This window comes from Pleurodeles waltl, chromosome 7 (genome assembly GCF_031143425.1).
Source record: "Pleurodeles waltl isolate 20211129_DDA chromosome 7, aPleWal1.hap1.20221129, whole genome shotgun sequence".
In the NCBI taxonomy this organism is placed as follows: Eukaryota; Metazoa; Chordata; class Amphibia; order Caudata; family Salamandridae; genus Pleurodeles; species Pleurodeles waltl.
Window position 1 is genome coordinate 1308466174 of NC_090446.1, and position 21340 is coordinate 1308487513.

At 46.4% G+C, this 21340-nt stretch overlaps 1 protein-coding gene across 1 annotated transcript in view; it reads left to right on the forward strand.

The window, feature by feature from the left end:
- The first annotated feature begins 4251 nt into the window (after positions 1–4251).
- RASIP1 (Ras interacting protein 1) overlaps positions 4252–21340 on the forward strand; it is a 242985-nt gene continuing 225896 nt past the window's right edge. The window contains exon 1 of the mRNA XM_069200627.1: positions 4252–4812. The gene's annotated coding sequence lies outside the window, so the exon portion shown is untranslated. The remainder of the gene's footprint in view (positions 4813–21340) is intronic.

Here is a 21340-nt window from a genome sequence, read left to right on the forward strand (position 1 = left end):
AGGTGAGGAATCCACAGGTAGTTGTATCCATCAGAAGAACAAGTTACTTACCTTCGGTAACACCTTTTCTGGTGGATACAATAACTACCTGTGGATTCCTCATGGTGGTCCCACCCTCCTCCCCGTAGCCTTGCTGGTCTTACCAAGATTTCCTTGGGTGAGCATCTGTATGTTGTTGATATGTATATATTGATGCAATTATTTATATATGTGTATATAATTGTATATATATATATTTATATGTAGATATATATATGTATATTTGATATTGTGGAACTGTATACAATAGGATGTTTATTTCTTCTTGTTATGTTTTTCTATTGGTTGAATTAAATGATGGGATATAAGTTTTGATTGATGTGTTCATGTCAAATACGTAGTATCAATGTTCACCTGTTCGCCTCAAAGGCACGTAAAAAATGGTGATAACTGACATCTGCACGCCGACGAGGACATCTTATTGCCTGGATGACGTCATACGGCGTCGCGTGGGAGACTGGCAATTGTGACGTCATCGTCGACGCGCAGAGCTAGAAGAAAATTTCCGTCGGATGCTGGCGCGTGGGGGAAAATTCTTTAGGTGAGGAATCCACAGGTAGCTATTGTATCCACCAGAAAAGGTGTTACTGAAGGTAAGTAACTTGTTCTTCTAGGCCCCTTCTGTTGTGCGGATTGCAGCGGCAAACATGGAGCGCTGGTGTGATCCTTTGGGGGGGGCATTCCCTCTTTTGTGTGTGTATGGGGCCTGATGCAAATGAGGGAACAGTTTACACTCTGCACCTACGCCGTTTTACAGATGCGGGTGCAGAGCGAGAAAGAGTGGGGGCACACTGATTGCACGTCACAAAGAGGAGGCAACCAATCCTCTGCTTTCCGTGGGCACACCCGTAAAGAGGCAGAAAAAGTTGGGTTGATGGACCCCACTCGGACATCCTCCTGCAGGCACATACAGTTGCACACCTGCACCTGACTGCTGGGGCATCTCTGACCGCTCTTGAAGAGCTAGCCACGTTGCTATCTGCACAGTGAAAGAGGAACTGACTGCCTCAAACAACCGGTCTGCGTTTCACTAATGCCCTACCCATAGGACAGGCGCATGTTTGTGGCTGCCTTTGGGGAAGCACATTAATTGTAAAACAACACACTGACCAGGTCTGTGCTAGGTGCATCCATTTAGAGGCGCGCCGCTGTGCAGACCAGGGCGCTACATAGGGTGGCCATGCGTTCCAGATTTGTCAGGACAGTCCCGATTTTTTAATCAGCTATTCCGGCAGATTTCGGAAAATTTGGCTTATGTCCCGGTTTTTAAAGGGGGCGACTGAAAACAGTGTATGGCACTTATTCAGGTGTTCTAAAGCTGTGCTATTTAGCTGCTGTTATAAGTAAACAATTTCATTAGCAGGTATGACGCTGGTTTTACAAACTACATTTTATTTCTTTTCATAGTGCCTCTTCTGTGTTCCGATGTTGATTGGGGCTGTCGTGCCTCGCCTCTACATTGATGTAATATTGTAGTTCTCCTTCTATTTTTTACAAAATGTCCCGGTTTTTGGTTCTGAAAATCTGGTCACCCTAATATAATAAGGCTCCAGGTGCATCTGAAGTCAGTGTACGTGAACGTACGGCTTCACACCACCCTTGTCTGACACATGGATGCTACTTAAGGAGCCTCCACCAACAAAAAAATGTGACGGAAAAGCGTGAAAAGGGTGCCAGTCTCTTACAGATGAGTCACACTCACCCCAGATAATAGGAGTCTATCCTGAGCTCACAGGTGATCTCTACTCTGAAAGTGTCAATGGACATCAGATCCAATTTACATTTGTCAACATTGTTAACAGTGTTGGCACTGTTGTCTTTTGAATCGTGAGAGACATAGAGACCAAGCATTGGCAGAGCCAATAGGTCTCTACTGTGAAACATTTTGGTTTTGCCTGTGCTATTTTTGGCTTAGGTAACTGCATCAAATATGTGTGCATTGGTAGCGCCCATCTTTCAATGATATTTGTAAAAATAAAACAGACCCATTTGTAGGTGCCTGACTTGTGGACCACAAAAAACATTTTAATACAGCTGTCAGCCAATAACAAAGTGAGTGACAAAAAGTAAATGTAACCGATTCATATCCAAACAAAAGGGGCCTGGAGTAGGGGAGGGGCAAGAGGTCGCTAGGTGGGGTACGACAGAAGTTGGAGCAAAGTGGGATGGGGAAGCAGGAAGTGAAAATAGTTCGTACCACCTGCAGTGCAAGGTTTGACTTCAGCATTGGAAGGGCACATAACCTAAGGCTATCAGAGTGAGACTGAAATGCTCCTGAACAAGACTAACACAGGAACAGGGAGGATAGCCACTGAATCAGAGGCAGAGAAGTGAGATCGTCAGCAAAGCCATCCCATCATGTCTAAAAGACCCCTTTCGGTGTCTCCAATGTACTGGGGACAATAGGTCTTGCCAACATACAAATAAAGCTGTGGTAGCCGAGACCTAAACGTGGACTGTAAGTCAAAAAAGAAAAAAAAAAAAGAAGTAAAAACAGATTTGAAGGTAAGAGACTTGGGTAGGTGGATTTAAGTAATTAACTCTAGATGGTCAGTAAGATTGGGGGGAGGAGGTTGGGGGTGAGCTTCAGATTTTCCGACAATCAGGTAGACCTATAATGTTTACGATAAGCAGAGTGCATGAGTGGGGCCTAAGGGGCAGTGAAAAAAGGAGAAAGAATGCAGTTTGGTAATTGTTCTAATATAGAGAACTCGATATTCTGTAAAATAGCCAATATTTTTTAGGACTTTCACACTGTGTGTGCGCGTTTTTGTCTGTGCGCATGTAAAAATATCCGACGGATATCTAACAATACCCGACTGAAAGCACCTGCACCCAACTATTTATTTATAAGAATATACATTAGAGGGATGTAGCTCCAAACCCCCTCCCCGAGCCTACACCCCTGCAGATGGTTGGACCTTTAGTGCCCCAATACATATTAGGCGTACTGTCCTGTTTCTATCACTATAGCTAAAGGAGTTCATGCCAGCATCAGTCCCGCTGTACAAGAGGAATCTGGCCCAGCCCTATTGGCCTTTCAGAGGCACCAGGGTCTACTGGAGGCCTGCTTGTTTCTGTATAACTAAAGAATAGGTCTTCGTCGGTGCCACTTGTTTCCTGACTGCCTGTGTTGCTAATATGGCAAGGGTGCAGGGGTAAATGAGTTCCATCATTTGCCTAGGCTCACGCATCATGTAAATGATGGATTTAGTCTTGAAATTGTATGAGTGCAAAACATACACCTGCCCACTCCATATTACAGAAGGAACACCTAGTGTTTGTGGTCCCTTCTGAAATATTGATCTGCCAGGGAGTGCGAATGCCTGTGGCACCCACAGGCTCTTCTGTAATGTGGCTCTTGGTGACCCGTGGTACAGTCTCTTTCAAGGTAAGATGCCTGTACTGGATAAAGTATTCTGTATGTGTGCAGTCCATTCTTCAAAGTGGAGAAGTATAAAACATGGTGAATTGCTACACCGTGTTTTTATTTTTTCAAGAAACAAACACGCTTTTCGAAGGAAGAGTGCCACCCTAAATGCATTGTGACCTCACACACCTCTTCATCGAGATGCATCTTGACTCGGTAAGCACAAAGAAGTGGAGCACGTTTGATAGAGCCCACTCCATTTTGAGAAGATTAAGACGCTTAGACTGACCTCTCTTCACCCAATATAGTAGATAATGACCAAGTCATTTTCGGATTTGTGGGGGACATTTAGAAAGCCATCATGGACACACTGCACTCTACCACTGACCGAGCGGGACTTTTATTCTGGAAAGATATCTAAATCTTAACATCTCCATATTTATATCTATACATTTCTGTCTTTAGCATCCATCGACCATGTTTTATTTAACTATGCCAGTGTCTCTCTTTTTTTCACTTCACTTTTTCTCTGCCACCCTTTCCCGCTCTCTACCCTTTCCACCCTTCCATTCTAGCACTCCCTTCCTCCCGCCAGTCTTCACTCGCCATCTACAGGCCTTTCTCTCACTTTCCCACTCACATGACCTCATTTCCTGCCGTCAGGACCTTCCTGCCCGGCCCTCAGTGCTCAGCTCGCCTTTTGCCAACGACGACGAAGGGATATCCGTACCCAGTGACCCCCTCGGACGCTGGAGGAAGAGGGAAGGGTTGATAGCAGCCGAAAACAAAAGGAAGCAAAGGTTCAGGCGGCTAGATGGGACATGACTAGGCGGTGAGGGGAAGCGAGGGAGGTGGCCTGGATGGGAGGAAGGGTGGTCACCCTGGGAACCCAACTCTGCTGCGCAGGCAGAAGCTTGGAACCAGCCACTGGAAGCTGTTCACGTGGGATGTTGGCAGAAGGACTGAAACTACACTTTTTACAAATTTACACAGGTCGGCTGAGACCTGTGAGAGCAAGTTTATCGGCATAAATTTAGGCTCATTGAGCAGCCTCTGTAAAGCGAAGTAGAGGGCCATGGACACATTTTGGCTTGCTGTCTTTAGATGAATTGGTTACTGGGAACCATTTTTTTGCTGTAAAGAGGCAGATTCCAACGTCCTTCATTCGGAACAAGGAGGCATGTTTGAAAGTTTTTTTGTTCTTAATGTGTGGATGGTGAGGGAGCTGAAATTAAAAAAAGATATGATACCGTCTTCTCCTCAGTAAAGCGTCACGTGGGCTTGGCTTGAGGTGCCAGGACATCATTCTGCATGAGAGACTCCGGAGCGTTTGAGAAGTGGAGTCCTGCCTGAACAGAAGACGACGTCACAGGGACGGTCTGAACATTTATCTCAGAGCAACGGTAAGGAGATATTCCTCTTGGTGGTTTAGTTGTGTTTCAATGAAATTTCTTGCACTGGTGAAAAGTTTGCACAACGCAGTGATCCTTCTGGACAAGTACGAATAGATGTACTCTGGGACGTCACCATACCACTGTCCTTGTGATATCCCTTTACCCTGCTTTGAACACGTCATCTCTTGCAATAAGTTCAGTTTCCAAGAAAACAACGCGAAATGTAAAGTTTTCGTACCATAAGTTAATGGTTTAAGAGAATATGATTTCTAGATATGAGTTCACTAAATACAATGTGCCAGGAGTAATTGCGCTTCATTGAGGGCTGGCAATGTCACCCCCATGCCACCGAATTGACTAATTTTTTGGGCCATCTTCGGCAGGGATAATAATGTCTGTACCATATCAGACGAGGTTACGGTATTTGTTGTCACTGTAAGGCCAAGCTGGCCTGCCTCCTCCAGAAATCTCAGGTCGCCCCTGGCAGTTTTGAGTAGTCCACCCATTCTTGGAATTTTCCTTCCATGGTGGCACTTATTGGAAGACTGACTGTACCACAAAACCAGAGAAATGAGGATGAGTGGGCTGGGTATATTTTTGTGGGACATGTGGCAACCAACTCTTTCTGGAAGGCGGGATGGGGGCATATTTAGGGCACCAGGGCACGTCGACAGGCCTTCTGGTGCGCGTGGAACAGATATTTGTTTGTGGGCAGCCCATCCAAGGAAGAGAAAAGACACCGGAGTGGCACTAACAACAGGGCTAAGGGTGTGTAACTTTGTCCACGCAATACTTTGTCTTGCAAGCGCGCAGAATGCAGAATGGTCTGGTCTCTCTCATTGCAATAGACTCCTAGGAAATGCGCTTTTGGATTAGCAACTGTTTCTCGCCGGTGGGTACTTCATTCTCGCTTTAGCGCTGTGTTGGGAGAGGGGAGTCTCTGCTTGAAGTGCTTCACCTGCCTGGACTGAGGAGGAATCAGCCACATGCTAGATGAGCTGAAGCATCAGCCTATTAAGAGCCTGCGTTGGCTGGACATAGATGGGCAGTACAGAGCTCTCTTCAGCATCCTTGCACTATCAAAATAACAGAAAGAAGCCTCTGCCAGCTGCAGTGGTGTATTACAAAGACCGCAGGTGACACTATTCTTCCAGACCGCATTGAGACTGTCAGCAACACAGACATGTAAGACTGACAGATGTACTGGACAGAAGACCAGTAGTGATGGACAGGGTCAGACTGGCCTACAGGGCAATCCGGCAGTGCCCCTGGTGGGTCAATGTATGGGACGTTTTTTGGCCTATTTTATGGTCTGGTGGGCCAGTTTCCACTGTCGATTTCTCAGGTATTACCACAAACATTGCCTGTAGTAAGCATAAATGCATGCAGTCTCAAAACACTAATGCAACTTGTCCTTACAAGTTCAAAACTGACCTATTTGCAAATGTGGGCCACTTTTTCAGCTATCTCATTAGCCCAGGCCTATTTTCTGTCCCAGTCTGACCCTGATGGACTGTCAACCACTGTCTTGAAGCCTTGAAGAAGCCCAAGACTGCCAGACCCAAAAAGGGCAAAACAGGTGTTTGATGATTTTTTAAAAAAAAGAGCTTGAAGCATAGAAGTAAAAAACGGTCTCCCAATCACCAGGCCATACTTAAACAAAGAATATAGACCCCCTTCTAGATTTCACCCTGACTACTTCTCTGCTAACAGCTTTTATCAATTTACTTACATTAACACATATAGATCAAAATGACTATGTCTATATTTCTTGAATAACTGTATACTGGACTTTCTTCAACAAATGTTAACTATTTTGTTTATATATGTAATGTACAGTTTTGAATATATATCGTGTTTCGCAGTCTTTCCCTGTTATCTCCATAAACATATTTATTGCACAAAAAATGTAAGTCCCCTCAAACAAGAATATACAGTGTGTGGCTGACTCTGGTCCAGCTATACTGGCTTTCACTGGCCTGTGGAGGAAAGATTCCTAATTCCGTGTATGCCAGTTTGCATCGGTAGTCCCACCAGGGGCATGAAAAGGCGCTGGAGCACCGACCATGTCTGGGAGAGGAGACATACATTTACATAGGCATGCCTTATTTCTTCTTTTCGCCAGAGGTAGCTCGTCTGTGACATGAACCTGTGGTGCAGATTTTACCATTACAACACCAGGCCCTATCGTGGCCTATCGTTGGAAGGGACACTCGTTTCTCTCAGAATATAGAGCAGGTGTGATCTCTTTTCCATCATTCCTTATGCTGAGGATGCAATTAAGGTGTACAAATGATATTCGTGAATTTATTAGAAATTTTCAGTTTCTTTGTTGTTTACCTCATGTCAAATCGTTTCATGTTTGTGGGAACATTCTACTGCAAAAAAGTGTATTTGTAGATCTCTTCCAAGAAAAATAAGAAAAAAAAACCTCCTAAGGATGTTACATTTATTTTGCTTAAAATCAACCTTCGAATAGCTAGTTTAGGGATATTTTCTTCTGCAAAAACTACCTTTGCGAATTCAAATATTGTGTTAGTTTAAAAATAACTTGCACATTTCATGAAAAGTTTTGTAACTGGTACCAAGTTGCCGAGATTTCCATAATACCTACGGAAGTGAAGTCGAACCCTCCTAGGATAAAGCGCCATCTCTTTCAGCGCCTTCTAAGATCACATCATGCTGTGCAGTTTCTGTTGCCTAGTTCTGTGATGTGGACACGGGCTCATTTGCACTGACTATAATACATTGCAATGTTCCATTTAAATCCCACCTGCCAGCAAGCATTACAGTAGGGAAACAGTGGAGTAACGCAAAATGATGGAGCCCCTGCATAACGGCTTGAAGTGTTGGGGTCCCCTTGAGGGGAGGCTTCGCCCTCAACCCCCCGCGCCACGCCCCTGTGCAATGAGTGGAATCGTCAATTATGGAATGATTCAGCAGCAGGAAAACAGATAACCTTGTTGGTTTGTGTTGCCGCCACTGACAGCCACGACGCTGGCCACCGGACCTGAAACCCAATTATTCATTCCTCTGACGTCATAGCAGAAACAACAAGTGTTATTTTTCACTGCATTGACATCAAGCAGTAAAATCACGGATACTGACCAGTACTCTGACCAACCCTGATTCTGTGCTTTCATGGTATTTCTATTCCAATGGAATGGTGGTGGACAGGCCGCAGGTTTACCACTCTTGCCTCACTGAGGTCTCTAGAGATTCCAGAGCAGTCGGGGAGTATGGGATGTGTTATTGTTATGTTATGAAACACCGTATGCCAAAGTCCCCAGACAACACACTCCTCTCTCGTACGAGCAATCTACATGAAGCAGCATGTCACATTAAGAGCGAAATTCAACCATACCCTACACTCTAACCCTAACTCCACTGGCTCTGCTAACTAGTCTGCACCACCTTCAAAACCAGCTGCGTCATCCATAAAGCAATCACATGGAGAAACCTTCTATCTCACCACTTCTGGTGGCACATGGCGCAGCAGCAGCCCTCAAGACACTGCCGGGCTTGGGACAAAAGTGTAAACAAGATTTGCCAAAGCTAATCAGTCTCGCCTATACAAGAGCTATTGGCTTTGGCAATGTTTAATGCCATGTTGTACACCGTTGTGGCTGCTGTTCAGCATGGCTAAAAGTTAGTGACGTGGAGAGTCAGAGTGGAGCAGGAAAAGAGTGTCATAGGGCTGAGTACAAGGAACTATAGTTCAGTGGCAGAGAGTGTCGTAGAGTGAAGTAGAGTGGGGTGGAATAAGGTGGAGTGGATTGGAATGGGTTTAGGTAGTGGGGTGAATTGGATAGGCGTAGAGTGGGGTGGATTGGATAGGAGTTGAGTGGGTTGGATTGAGTTTGGTGGGGGAATTGATGTGGGATGGATTGGATTGGAGTGGGGTGGATTAACATTGGTGTGGTTGGTTTGGACTGGAGTGATATGGGTGGGGTGGATTGGATTGGAGTGGGGTGCAGTGGGATGGATTATATTAGAGTGGATTGGAGTGGGGTGGGTTGGATTCACTAGATTGGAATGGGGTGGATGGATTGGAGTGTAATGGATTGGAGTGGATTGTATTTGAATGGGATGGATTGGATTGGAGTTGGGTGGGGTGGACGGAGTGGGGTGGGCTGGATGGGTTAGAGTGGGGCAGGCTGGATGGATTGTGGTGGGGTGAATTGATTTGGGACACAGTGGATGCATTGGAGTAGAGTGTGGTGTATTGGAGGAAATTGAGTAGAGTGGACTTGGTGGGGAGGATTGAAGTGTGGTGAACTTAAATGGGTTCGGTGTGTTGGATTGGGTTGGGTTGAATTGGATTGGGATGGACTGGAGTGCAGTGGGGTGGATGAATTGGATTGGAGTGGAGTGGGGTGGACTGAATTGGGATGGGGTGGCTTGCATTGGATTGGATTGGGGGGAGGTGGGGTGGGGTGGATTGGAGTGGGTTAGGCTGGCTGGATTGAGTTGGTGTGCAGTGGATCGAACTGAGATGTAGTGGGCTAGATTAGGGTAGAGTGGGGTTGATTGGATTGGAGTGGTGGGGTGGGTGGATTGGAGTAGGGTGGACTGGATTGGGGTGGATTATACTTGGGTGGTTGGGAGAGAGTGGATTGGAGTGAGATGGATTGGGGTGGAATGGGTGGATTGTATGGAGTGGATTGCATTGACATTAGGTGGATTAGAATGGCATGGGGTGGATTGGAGTGGGGTGGATGTGGATTGGGGTGGATTGGATTGGGGTGGATTGGATTGTTGTGGTATGTAGAGAGTGGATTGGAGTAAGGTGGATTGGACTGAGTGGAGTGGACTAGGGTGGATTGTATTGGGGTTGATTGGGGACAGAAATGGGGTGGGGTGGGGTGAGGTGGACTAGAGGGGGTAGCCTTGATTGGGGTGGGGTGGGTTGGATTGGGGTGGGGTGGATTGGACTGAGGTTGATTACATTGAGGTGAGGCAGATTGGATCGGTGTTGGGTAGATTGGAGTGGGGTGGACTGGATTTGGGTGGATTGGATTGGGGTGGATCATATTGGGGTAGTGTGGAGAGAGTGGATTGGAGTGGGGTGGATTGGATTGAGTGGGGTAGACTAGGGGTGGATTGTATTGGGACAGATTGGATTTGGTGGGGTGGATTGGGTTGGGATGGATTGGAGTGGAGTAAGGTGGGGTGGATTGGAGTCAAGTGAACTGTGGTGGATTGGAAGGAGTGGGGTGGATTGGATTGGTGTGGGGTAAATTGGAATCAATTGGTGTGGAGTGGATTTATTGGAGAGGGGTGGACTGGATTAAAGTGGGGGTAGATTAAGGTGGTTTAGAGTGGGGTGGTGTGGGTGTATTGGACTGGAGTAAGGTGGATTGGATTGGAGTAGGGTGGGTTTGATTGGAGTGAGGTGGGATGGACTGGAGTGGGGTGGGTTGGATTGGAGTAGGGTGGGTTAGATTGGAGCAGGGTGGATTGGATGAAGTAGGGTGGGTTGGATTGGGGTGGGGTGAATTCTAGTGGATTGAATCAGACTGGAGTGGATTGAATTGTAATAGGATGGGTTTGATTGGAGTGGGTGGGATAGGATGGGATGGTGTGGAGTGGGGTCGGCTGGATTGGAGTGTGTTAGATTGGAGTAAGGTGGGTTAGATTGGTGTAGGGTGGGTTGGAATTGGGTGGGACGGACTGGAGTGGGGTGGGCTGGGGCGGATCGGACTGGAGTAAAGTGGACTGGACTGGAGTAGGGTGGACTGGACTGGAGTAGGGTGGATTGGACTGGAGTGGATTGAGGTGCATTGGATTGCAGTAGGGTGGATTGGGTTGGGGTGAGGTGTATTGGAATGAAGTGGGGTAGATTGTACTGGGCTAAATTGGAGTGGACTGGATTGGTGTTGGGTGGACTGGATTGTAGTGGGGTGGATTGTGGTAGATTGGAGTGGGGTGAATTGGGTTTGAGTGGGTGGATAGGATTGGGGTGAGGGGAGGTGAATTGGCTTAGAGTGGGACAGTATGTTTTAGATTGGAGTGGGTTGTTTGGGATTTGAGTGGGGCAGGGCTGAGTGGTGCAGGTTGGAGGGGGTGGGTTGTTTTGGATTGAAATGGGGCAGATTGTTTTGGATTGGATTGGGGAAAGTTGTATTAGGGTGAATTGGAATGGGGTGGATTGGGTTGATGTGGGGTGGGTTGGAGTGAGGCAGATTAGAGTGAAGCAGATTGTTTTGGATTGGGGTGGGGCAGATTGTTCTAGGTTGGAGTGGAGCAGATTGTTTTGAATTGGAATTGGGCAGATTGTTTGGGATTACAGTTGGGCGAATTGGAGTGGGGCAGATTAGAATGGAGTGGGTTGGGAGGGTTGGAGTGGTGTGAGTTGGACTGGATTGGGGTGAGTGGTTTTGATTGGAGTAGGGTGGATTGGTGTGGGGGTAAAGTGGGGTGGATTGTAGTGGGACGAATTGTAGTGAGATGGATTGGGGTGTACTGCATGGTTATGTGTTAAAGGATCATTTAATAAATTACACATAATAAAGACACAACGCCACATTGCAATATTTTGAACAAGATAATCTTTTGATAAGAGAGCCTGTGAGCACAAACAAAATAAAACATAAGTGGACAGTGAGAAAAGACGAGTTGGCAAAAAAAAAAAGACAGCTATAAAAAAAAAAAGTTTGCAACTTACTCTGTCCTGCTGGGCATGTTTTTGTCAGTCACAAGCCTTTTTGCAGGGCACTAGAAGTTAAAAAGAACAAAAGTGTATCTCAATCATGTCAGGAGCAGTGGAAGGGCACTGATTGAGTTGAATCAATCAGTCCTTGGTCCCTGCGCCACAGAGAGGAACAGAAATGATGCCAGACCTGAGGTGGAATAATTACGAGACTGTAAAGAAGAGTGTCATGCAAGCCAACAAATGGCAAGCGACAAGCAGGCTCCAAGCCCTTTACTGTACACACCAGAGTCTCACAAGCAAGACGCATGCACTAGCGCATGCACTCGCAGGCTCGACCCTAAAAAGAAACATCAGGATAAAGACTTTCTCTGTCTACAGCACTCCATTGCGAGCAGACCAGCTCCAACTGTCCGACAATTTAAAAAAAGAGCTGCGGACACTCCTCTTCAAAGAACACTACAAACTCACAACATAAAAAGTCCATGTCCCATCTCGCAGCTCGGAAGACATCCCTCCAAGCTTTCTGAGCTCAGTTTCATATAGCGCCTGCTGCCTCTGGTTCATGCTTTTTTTAAATACTGCCAACTTTACTGATAGTTGATAATGACAATGAATCTACAGAGAATCTCTGTTCCGACATGAGTGAAATATACTTAGCTCATTTGGTAATAGAAAGCTTTCTAGAATGTATGGCGTAGTCTGTGTTTCTTCAGCATTGTTATACACACAAACGGGTAATAACTGTGCCAATTGCTTGTTATGGAGCCTAGGGCCAGATGTAGCAATTTCAGAATTTGCGATTCGGAAATTGTGAGTCGGTGCGACTTGCAATTTCTGAATCGCAAATTTGGATGCAGAATGGTGTCTCAGACACCGTCTGCGAATCGCTATGGGGTCGCAAAGACCCACCTCATTAATATTAATGAGGTGGGTTGCATTTTGCGACCCCATAGCGATTCCCTGCACTCACAGGGATGGTGGCCTGCTGGAGACAGCAGACTTCCATGTCCGTGACTGCTTTTTAAATAAAGCAGTTTTTTTTTGTATTGCAGCCCGTTTTCCTTAAAGGAAAACGAGTTGCAATACAAAAAAAAAAAAACGGAACCACTGCCTGCTCTGAAAAAATATTTTTGGCAACATTCACAAAGGGGAAGGGGTCCCATTGGGACCCCTTCCCTTTTGCGAATGGGTTACCACCAGTGTGACACTGGTGGTAACTGCGAATTGCTTTGCGACCGCGTTCGCTGTCACAAAGCAATTTAGCATCGCAGTGCGAGTCTCAAATAGGAAGGGGACACCCCATCATAATTGCGAGTCGCATTCACATTTTGCGAGTCGGTACAGACTCGCAAAATGTGATTGAGCATCGCAATGCGCATTTTGCATGGCGCAAACTATGATTTTCGCAGATTGCACCATGCAAAATGCTACCTACATCTGGACCCTAGTTACTGAAAGCACTTGCCATTTGAATACAGAGTTTCCTGTAGTATAAAGAACTATCTAATTTTGAGTGAGTCAGTCTGGTGGCCATTCAGTCTCTTAACCACCTTTCCACAAGAAGGTCTCGTCAGCATGCGAGCTTCTCTCCTGTTGTCGGTGTATTACAGTAGCAGGGGTGACTGGATGAAAATGGAAAAGATGGCTGCAGGACAAGGTCAAAGGGGGCCAGGAAGAGAAAATCATCAGCCATTGTGTAGAAAATTAGAGAGGTAAATGCGTGCCTCAGTTTATATCTTTAACTAAAGATTCTATCAGTCTACCATTCAGCTTGTTTAGGCCTTATGTAATATGGGTTTCCTGATATGTACAGAATCATCCGATGAACTGCTCATTACCTGTGCAGTAAATTAATAAATACACGAAGAGAAAGGGGGAAGATCATTGTATACTCTGCGATGATGGCACTTAATTTGCGACCCTTCAGACTCCCTAGCTCTATGATGCGCCTCCACAGCTGTCCTTATTTATTTTTTAGATATATTCTAGATTTTTCGGCATCTCAGACTGATCTTAAAGGGCCTCTTGTTATCGTTTACTCCACACAAAATAGTCACGACGAATTAATATAATGGGTTATTGCATAGGCGAGGGTTTCATATGACTGAAACAGGATATGACATCAGAGGGAGGAAGCAACCATAGGTTACGTCCAGTCTCAGTTAGTGAAAGTCTCTCTTTCATGAACCGAGATAGAAGTAAAAGGAAACGAACAAAGCAGAGACTTATGGTAACTGGAAATACACTTGGACAATATATGTAGAGAATGGCAGATACGTTACAGGAAAATTGTGCAGTGCAATGGATCAATACTGGGACAGTAGAGGACATACCTAGTTGCGCAAAGTGCAGCAGGATGTAAAATTACAGATTTGTCAGTGGCAATAACGGGGCTGTTTTTCACGGAGGGGTTCTAAGTGGCATCAAACAGACCATTAGCTACCTATGATGACATTTAGAAACCCACGTTTGAAAATTCCATGTTATCAGCCAGCTACGTTTCTACATTTCGAAATTGTGCATGTTCTCTCTTCTTTGAGTCTCCTTCCCTTCTCAACTGATCCTTTGACCAGCACTCTGCTACTCACTACCACTACCCCACTACCACTACCCTCCTGTCATTTAGCTCCTCCCCGCTCAAATACCAAAATACCGGGGCCCAGATTTATTCTTTTTACCGCAAAACTGCGCAAATGCAGTTTTGCTGAAAAAAGTATAGTGCCGCTTGCGACATTCCACAGCACCAGACGGGCGCCATATTAAAGGAATGGCACAAGCCGGCGCTAAACTTGGGCTCGTGTCTTAAAAGAAGACACTAGCCAGGTGGGGGTGGCGGTAGGGAAGGAGGGGGGTGTACATCAAAAAATGATGCTAGCCTAATTAGAGGCAAAAAATGCCTCTAACCATATTACCTCCATTTCCTGGCGTACAACCACCAAAAACACATGACTCCTGTCTTAGGAAAGACAGGAACCTTGCCCACCACCCCAATGGCCAGCACAGGGGACAAGTGTCTCCTGGGAATGGCCATTGCACCCTGTGCCATGCAGGGCGCCCCAAGTTCGGGCCCCTGATTGCAAAAAAAAAAAAAACAAATACTTACCCTTCTTACCAGGGATGGGGTCCTCTTGTGGGGGTGGGGTGTTCCTGGGAATTGGGGAGGGCACCATTACATGGTGTTTAACCATGGAAATGGGTCCACAGGCCCCCTAACGTCTGGTCTGACCCAGGAGTTAAATAATGGTGCAAAGATTAAGTCCCTCCTCCCACCTGTGCGTCATTTTAGCACAGGGGATAAATATGGGGTTATGGGGATAGCACAATTTTTTAGATGGGAACACCTATATTGCATCTCATTGATGCAAGGTAGGTGCACACATCCAAAAAATGGTGCAAATTCCTATATTTTGACATTAGACATGTCTAACGTCAAAATATAAATATGGAGATAGGCTTGCGCTGAATTTGCGTTAAAAAAAAATGACCCAAATTCAGAGCAACTGAAGTATAACTATGGGCCCAGGTGTCCTCCAACGTAACCTTCAGCACTATGTTCCCTACCCAAAAATACAAAAAACGCCTAGCATTCTGCCACACTTTCCCAGCACCCTGTGCAGTCACCTCCCATTGACACCTAAATTAAAATAAATTAAAAAAGGCTGGTGCTCTGCTACACTCCCAAGCAACATGATGGTCATTTAATTTGATTACCTCTCTCTCTATATATAAATATATATAGATATATATTTTAGTATGCCATTTTATATATATTTTAGTATGTTATTTTCAAAATTTGTTTCTAAGCTTGGACCATTGAATTTAGAACCTTGTCCATGGCAACCATAGCTTATTTGTCAATAATTGGTTGTCCAAGTGGGTCAGCCATCTTTGAAGTAAAAGTATTATTATTAGATGGAATATTATGTTCAATTTCTGAACTAATATTCACAAGCTAAGAATGTCCCTGTTGGGATCTGGCACCTCCCAGCATTGTCCCAAGTAAGTTGCGAAGGAGCCACACTGACAGCTACATAACAGAGCCAGCATTTCGGTCCGAAGAGCTCATAGAAGGGCACCCAATGCTCACAAGTTAAATCACACCGCAAAGTCTGTGAAGTCCATCAGTAACTTGCGTACAATATACAACAAACAATCTGGGATGAAAAGAAAAACTTTGAGCAAAATGAATGGGTAAAAATTAATCAAATGCTACACTTTTGGAACTATTTTAACATTCTTAGGAATTCTTGTGGAATCTCCACCATTCATAATAGGCACAACGCGGACCCAGAAGAAGCCTCGGTCTGACATGCTAGTGCCTTATATAACAGCTCAACAAAAGATTCAAGCGAAGTCCCAGTTTGGGACTCAGAAGATCGATTGTCTGGGGACAGTCAAGCCCTGGTCTCTGAGGCGAACGTCTGCAAACTTCTAAAAGCCATGAAAAATGATGGAATGCCAGGCCCTAATGGGCTCCAAGCTAGCATATTCAAATGCACTCTGGAGGACTGGGCAAAGGTGTTAACAGCCCCTTTTAACTGAGCCTACTGGGCTGTGCAGACTCCGGACTCCTGGAGAGGCTCCATCATGTGCCCAGTTTTCAAAACAGGTGATTGGACAATGCCATCTAACTGCTGGCTTAAAGCCCTCTTGAATTTAGAGGCCAAGGCCTACACCAGTACCTTACTCAAGCGGCTAGAGGATTGGGCTGCGGCAAATCACATCTTGCCTTTTTTCTAAACTGGGTTTTGCGCAGCGGCATCAACAATGGACAATATCACAGCCCTTGCCATGATTAGTCATCGAGCACCCCAAAAAAGTCAGCCTCCTCTCTTATGTTGTTTTATCGATTACAGCGACACATTTGATAAGGTAGATCGCAATTGCTATGGAGGAAACTAAATGCATGGGAGCTACCACTGCAACTACTTAGCGCTATCATCTCGCTGTACTCCAATACCTGGGTTCGTGTGAGAACAGGCTCCAACACATTAACCTCAAAAATTCCATCCAAGGTCGGACCGAAGCAGGGGTGTGTATTCGCACCTCTACTATTTAATCTATACACCACCGACCGGGACACAATTTTGGAGAGCAGAAGCCTGATACCTCGATCGCTTGGCCACTCAAAACTCCATATCTTACAATATGCTGATGACGTCTTCAAATTGGACCACTCAAAAGCAGGTCTCCAACGGGCCTTAAATATACTCAGTGAAAATAACGATGCAAACTTCTTTACCATAAATCCGGATAAAACCCAAGTCCTTATCTTTGGCCGCTACAAAAAGAAAAACTCTCCAAACTTGGCGTATTGGGGCTGCGACCATTAACACACAATGAAATACAGTTAATTGGGTGTATGGTTCCGCAAGACCCCCAATGCTAAGGCCCATTTTTATGCCCTAAAAAAAAGCTGGAGCTATTAAATAGTCCCTGATGGGTCTTAACAAGATCCTGTACAGTGCTTTGGCTGCACCCATATTAAAGGTCATGAAGGCCGCACTCCTCCTGGCAGTACACTATGGGCAACTGGCTTTCCCAGAGGCATGTCCCACTACTTTAGAGAACATCCAATGTACAGCCTACAAGAGGGTATTTAATCTGCCCAGACACCTAAGGAGGTACAGACTACACTTGGAATTTGCCCTCCCAATACAGTTGCTTATACTGTATGTGAGACTGATACCCTCAAATTTTACATAAGGGTTCTTAAAGCTACACCAAATACTTTAAAAGCTTGTCTAAAGAGACTTTTGAGACACCAGGGAATCCCTGGTACTGGCAAGTTCAAAGGGCGTTAACATCTCTTCAATTAAAATGCCCTGAACTGAGTTCTGAGGATATTCTCTACTTAGCATGGAAAAATGCAGGCCATCAATAGGCACTTGACTTCAATTACATATTCACTGGACTTCCGCACTTTAAAGTCTTTAACCCTGTTACACCCCCGAGCTTTTCTTGAGTGGAAGCCACAACCATGTCTTCTAGAAGCCTTAAACCGATGAACTCGCAGAAATATTCTATTCATGCGACTCTTGGGTCTTTAAGTGGGGGATTTTAACTCTTGGGTCCAACGGACGAGGAGAGGAACTGTAGACTTTGCAACCACAAGATCAAATCCTGGTTACATCTCTTGTGCTGCTGCACCACGTTCCATGCTCACAGGAGATTCCTCTTGAAACCATTATATTTACAGAGGGGAAATTGCTCCTTCCTGGTGGCCTAACCTCTGTGCCTTTCTCGTGTAGATACAAGATCCCTTTCAAGGTGCAGCAAATTTGCCAGCTTGCTTGAAGACCGATTACGACCCTATACTGCAGAGCCCCACTCTGATATTGTTTTTCAGACTCTGATAGTGAACTACTTTGGGGTCATCCACAAAATTAAGTCCAGGTGTGTTAAGAACCCCGATGGTTAAGCCTAACATTTCAGCAGGGGGCAGCGTGTTGTTTTGTCATTGAGAGCGTTCAGTTCCACTATAACATGCTCTAGCAAGCTGAGCTGGACAATCACATATCCTTGTTTCACCCCCTGTGGGTATTATTAATGGCTTAGTCATTTTAATTCATTTATTCAAAAGTTGGAGCGGACTGGTTTGTCAGCTTGTTACTTGAATTTATATATATATATATATATATATATATATATATATATATATATATATATATATATATTTATATATATATAATTTTATTTTCTTAATGTGATACTGCTATGGTTTTAATTAACTAAACAATAAACATTCATTCATTTACTAATATTATTTTCTATTTCTTGATTGAGGATCTTTAAGTAAGACTGAAATTCAGACAATGCAATGTCATTTAATTTTTTTTTTTTTTTTGTCGAAAATATCTATAAATTTTTATTTCAATAAGTACTGCAGAACTTTCCAGTTAGTTCGATAAAGTACAGTAGTATAGACTGCTAAACTACCTCATTTCTTCTTATATAGTGCAAAAAGAGCAATAAGCTATATTTCACATTAAAACACAGAACAAAGACAAAATGTGGTCTAAATAATATAGTTGGTCATTATGACCCTAGTGGTATTCTGACTGCGTGGCGGTATCACCGCCAACAGGCTGGCGGTCATGAGCGCCAAATTATGACCATTGTGGTGATCCCTCCCATAGACAGCCAATGTACCACACCAACTGCCAGCACGGTACGAACACCGAACACGGCGTTAGCCACCTACAGGTAGGCAGAAGACAAGAATCTGCCCACCATGTAATTACATAGCACACCACCACGATTTCTGGAGCGGTAGCAATGACACCAAAAGCCTGGCGGAAACACATCATTTAAAAGGAGCCACTCACCTCCAAGGATACACAGGAGTCCGCGGCTGCCATGGAACCTGAAAGGCAAGTATTCCCGATTCTGCATCATGCCATATCTGTCCTGGAGCACCAACGCCGACGAAGATGACGACGGTGAGTACAGCCGCCTAGCACACAAGGGTGGGAGAGCGAGGGGGGGGAGTGACACACACACGTACAACGCACACACAGAAACACATGCACAGGAATAAACAGTAACAGAACCCTGGAGTAAATAAAAACAGGACACATACACAGTTCCAACCACTGTATTCCTTTTGTATTAATATGTAAAATGCAAAAACGTGCACAACTGCAGAAATAAATAAATGCAGGCCCAAAGGCCAGTCCAAAGTCACTAATGCCCACAGGGCAAAGTCCAAGCTCCAAATTGACTCCTGACAACACCAGGACTCCACTGTTCAGGGGCATTATGATGGAAATGGGCTGACATCTCAGGGGGCGGGGTGAGGTGGGTGGGGGTGGCAACAAGGTTGAGGAGGGGTTCTGGAGGGGTCTTCCTGCCCATAGGATGAGGAGGGGGCTGGCTGCCCACTGGTTCTGGAGGGGGCTTCCTGCCCATAGGATGAGGAGGGAGCTGGCTGCCCACTGGTTCTGGAGGGGGCTTTCTGCCCACAGGTTGATTAGGGGGCTGGCTGCCCACTGGTCCTGGAGGGGGCTTCCTGCCCACAGGATGAGGAGGGGGCTGGCTGCCCACCTGTTGAGGAAGGTGCTGGCTGCCCACTGGTTCTGAAGGGGGCTTCCTGCCCGCAGGGTGAGGAGGGGGGTGGCTGCCCACTTGTTCTGGAGGGGTCTTCCTGCCCACAGGTTGAGGAGGGGGATGGCTGCCCACTGGTTCTGGAGGGGGCTTCCTGCCCACAGGATGAGGAGGGGGCTGGCTGCCCACGGGTTGAGGAGGGGGCTGGCTGCCCACTGGTTCTGGAGGGGGCTTCCTACCCACAGGATGAGGAGGGGGTTGTCTGCCCACTAGTTATAGAGGGGGCTTCCTGCCCACAGGATGAGGATGGGGCTTGCTGCCCACTGGATATTGATGGTGCCCCTTGGCCTCTGGTTCCGAATGCTGCCCAATGTTGTGGGCCTCTTTGTCCAGGGATTTCTGGGGGGCCTCCTTGTCCAAGGATTTCTGGGGGGCCTCCTTGTCCAAGGACTTCTGGGGGCCTCCTTGTCCAGGGATTTCTGGGGGGCCTCCTTAGCCTTTGATCTCTGGAAGGCCTCCTTGGCCTTGGATATCTGTGGGGCCTCCTTGGCCTTTGATTTCTGTGGGGCCTCCTTGGCCTTTGATTTCTGGAGGGTCTCCTTGGCCTTGGATGTCTGGGGGTGCCTCCTTGGCCTTTGATTTCTGGGGGGCCTTCTTGGCCTTTGATTTCTGGAGAGCCTCCTTGGCCTTGGATGTCTGGGGGGCCTCCTTGGCCTTGGATGTCTGGGGGGCCTCCTTGGCCTTAGATTTCTGTGGGGCCTCCTTGGCCTTTGTTTTTTGGGGGCCCTCCTTGGGCAGGGACTTCTTTGGGGCCTCCTTGGCCCTGGGTTTTGGAGGTGGTCCCATGGTCTTGCCAGTCTCTGTGGGAGGAGGCAGCACTTTAGCCCTCTGTTTGGAGGGGGAGGAGAGTCCATGCTGCGTGGGTCTGTCTTCTCTCTCATGTGCCCCTTAGTAGCAGCTGGAGACTTTGGGGGTGGAGCTGTGTCGGACTGAGTGCTTGAGGTACTGGCCTGGTGTGGTGTGACCTTCCTTTTATGGACAGGGGCAGGGAAGAGGTCAAGGCAGGCAAGGAAAAGCTTCTTAGGGCCAGTGGGGCAGGATGTGGGAGGAGGGATGGGAGTGGAGGTAGAAGAAGTGGTTGTAGGAGGAGGAAGTGTGCTGGACTTGGTGCAGGTGCATGGACAGGGTGCGTATGTGAGGTGGATAGCTGTTGTGGGTCTGAGTGCAAGCGTGTGTGTGTTACTGGAGGGGCAGACATGGTGGGGGAGGACAAAAATGACGTGTGGATGGATGTTGTGGTGGTATCTGCAAGTGAGGTGGGTGTGCTGAATGAGGTGGTGGTGATGACCGCATGTGGTGTGTGGGGTGCATGTCTGCGGGTCCACTGTTGTGGTGACTGTGGAAAAAGCTGGAACTGTTGATGCAGTGCATGCAGGTGTGAGTGCTGATGTGACTGTCAGGGAGGATTAGGAGGTGGGACAGTGGAGGCAGTGGATGATGTGTGTATCTGTCTGTTGGCTGTGTGAGTGCTTGTGAACTGAAGTGTGCTGCTTGTGTTTGTCTGTGCGAGTCTTGTGTTTTGTTTTTGGTGCATGCTTGTTTGAATGTGTGCGTGGGATGGGTTGGGGGTGAGGAGACTTGGACTGGGTAGTGGTAGTTGGAGGGGGGACGGATGAAACAGGGACACTGACTGCCCTCAGTGAAGAGGACAGAGCCTGAAACGATCTCTGTAGGGCCGCCAACCCACTGTGGATGCCCTCCAGTAAGGCATTGTATTGCTGCATCTGGGATGCAAGCCCCTGGATGGCATTCACAATGGTTGACTGCCCTATAGAG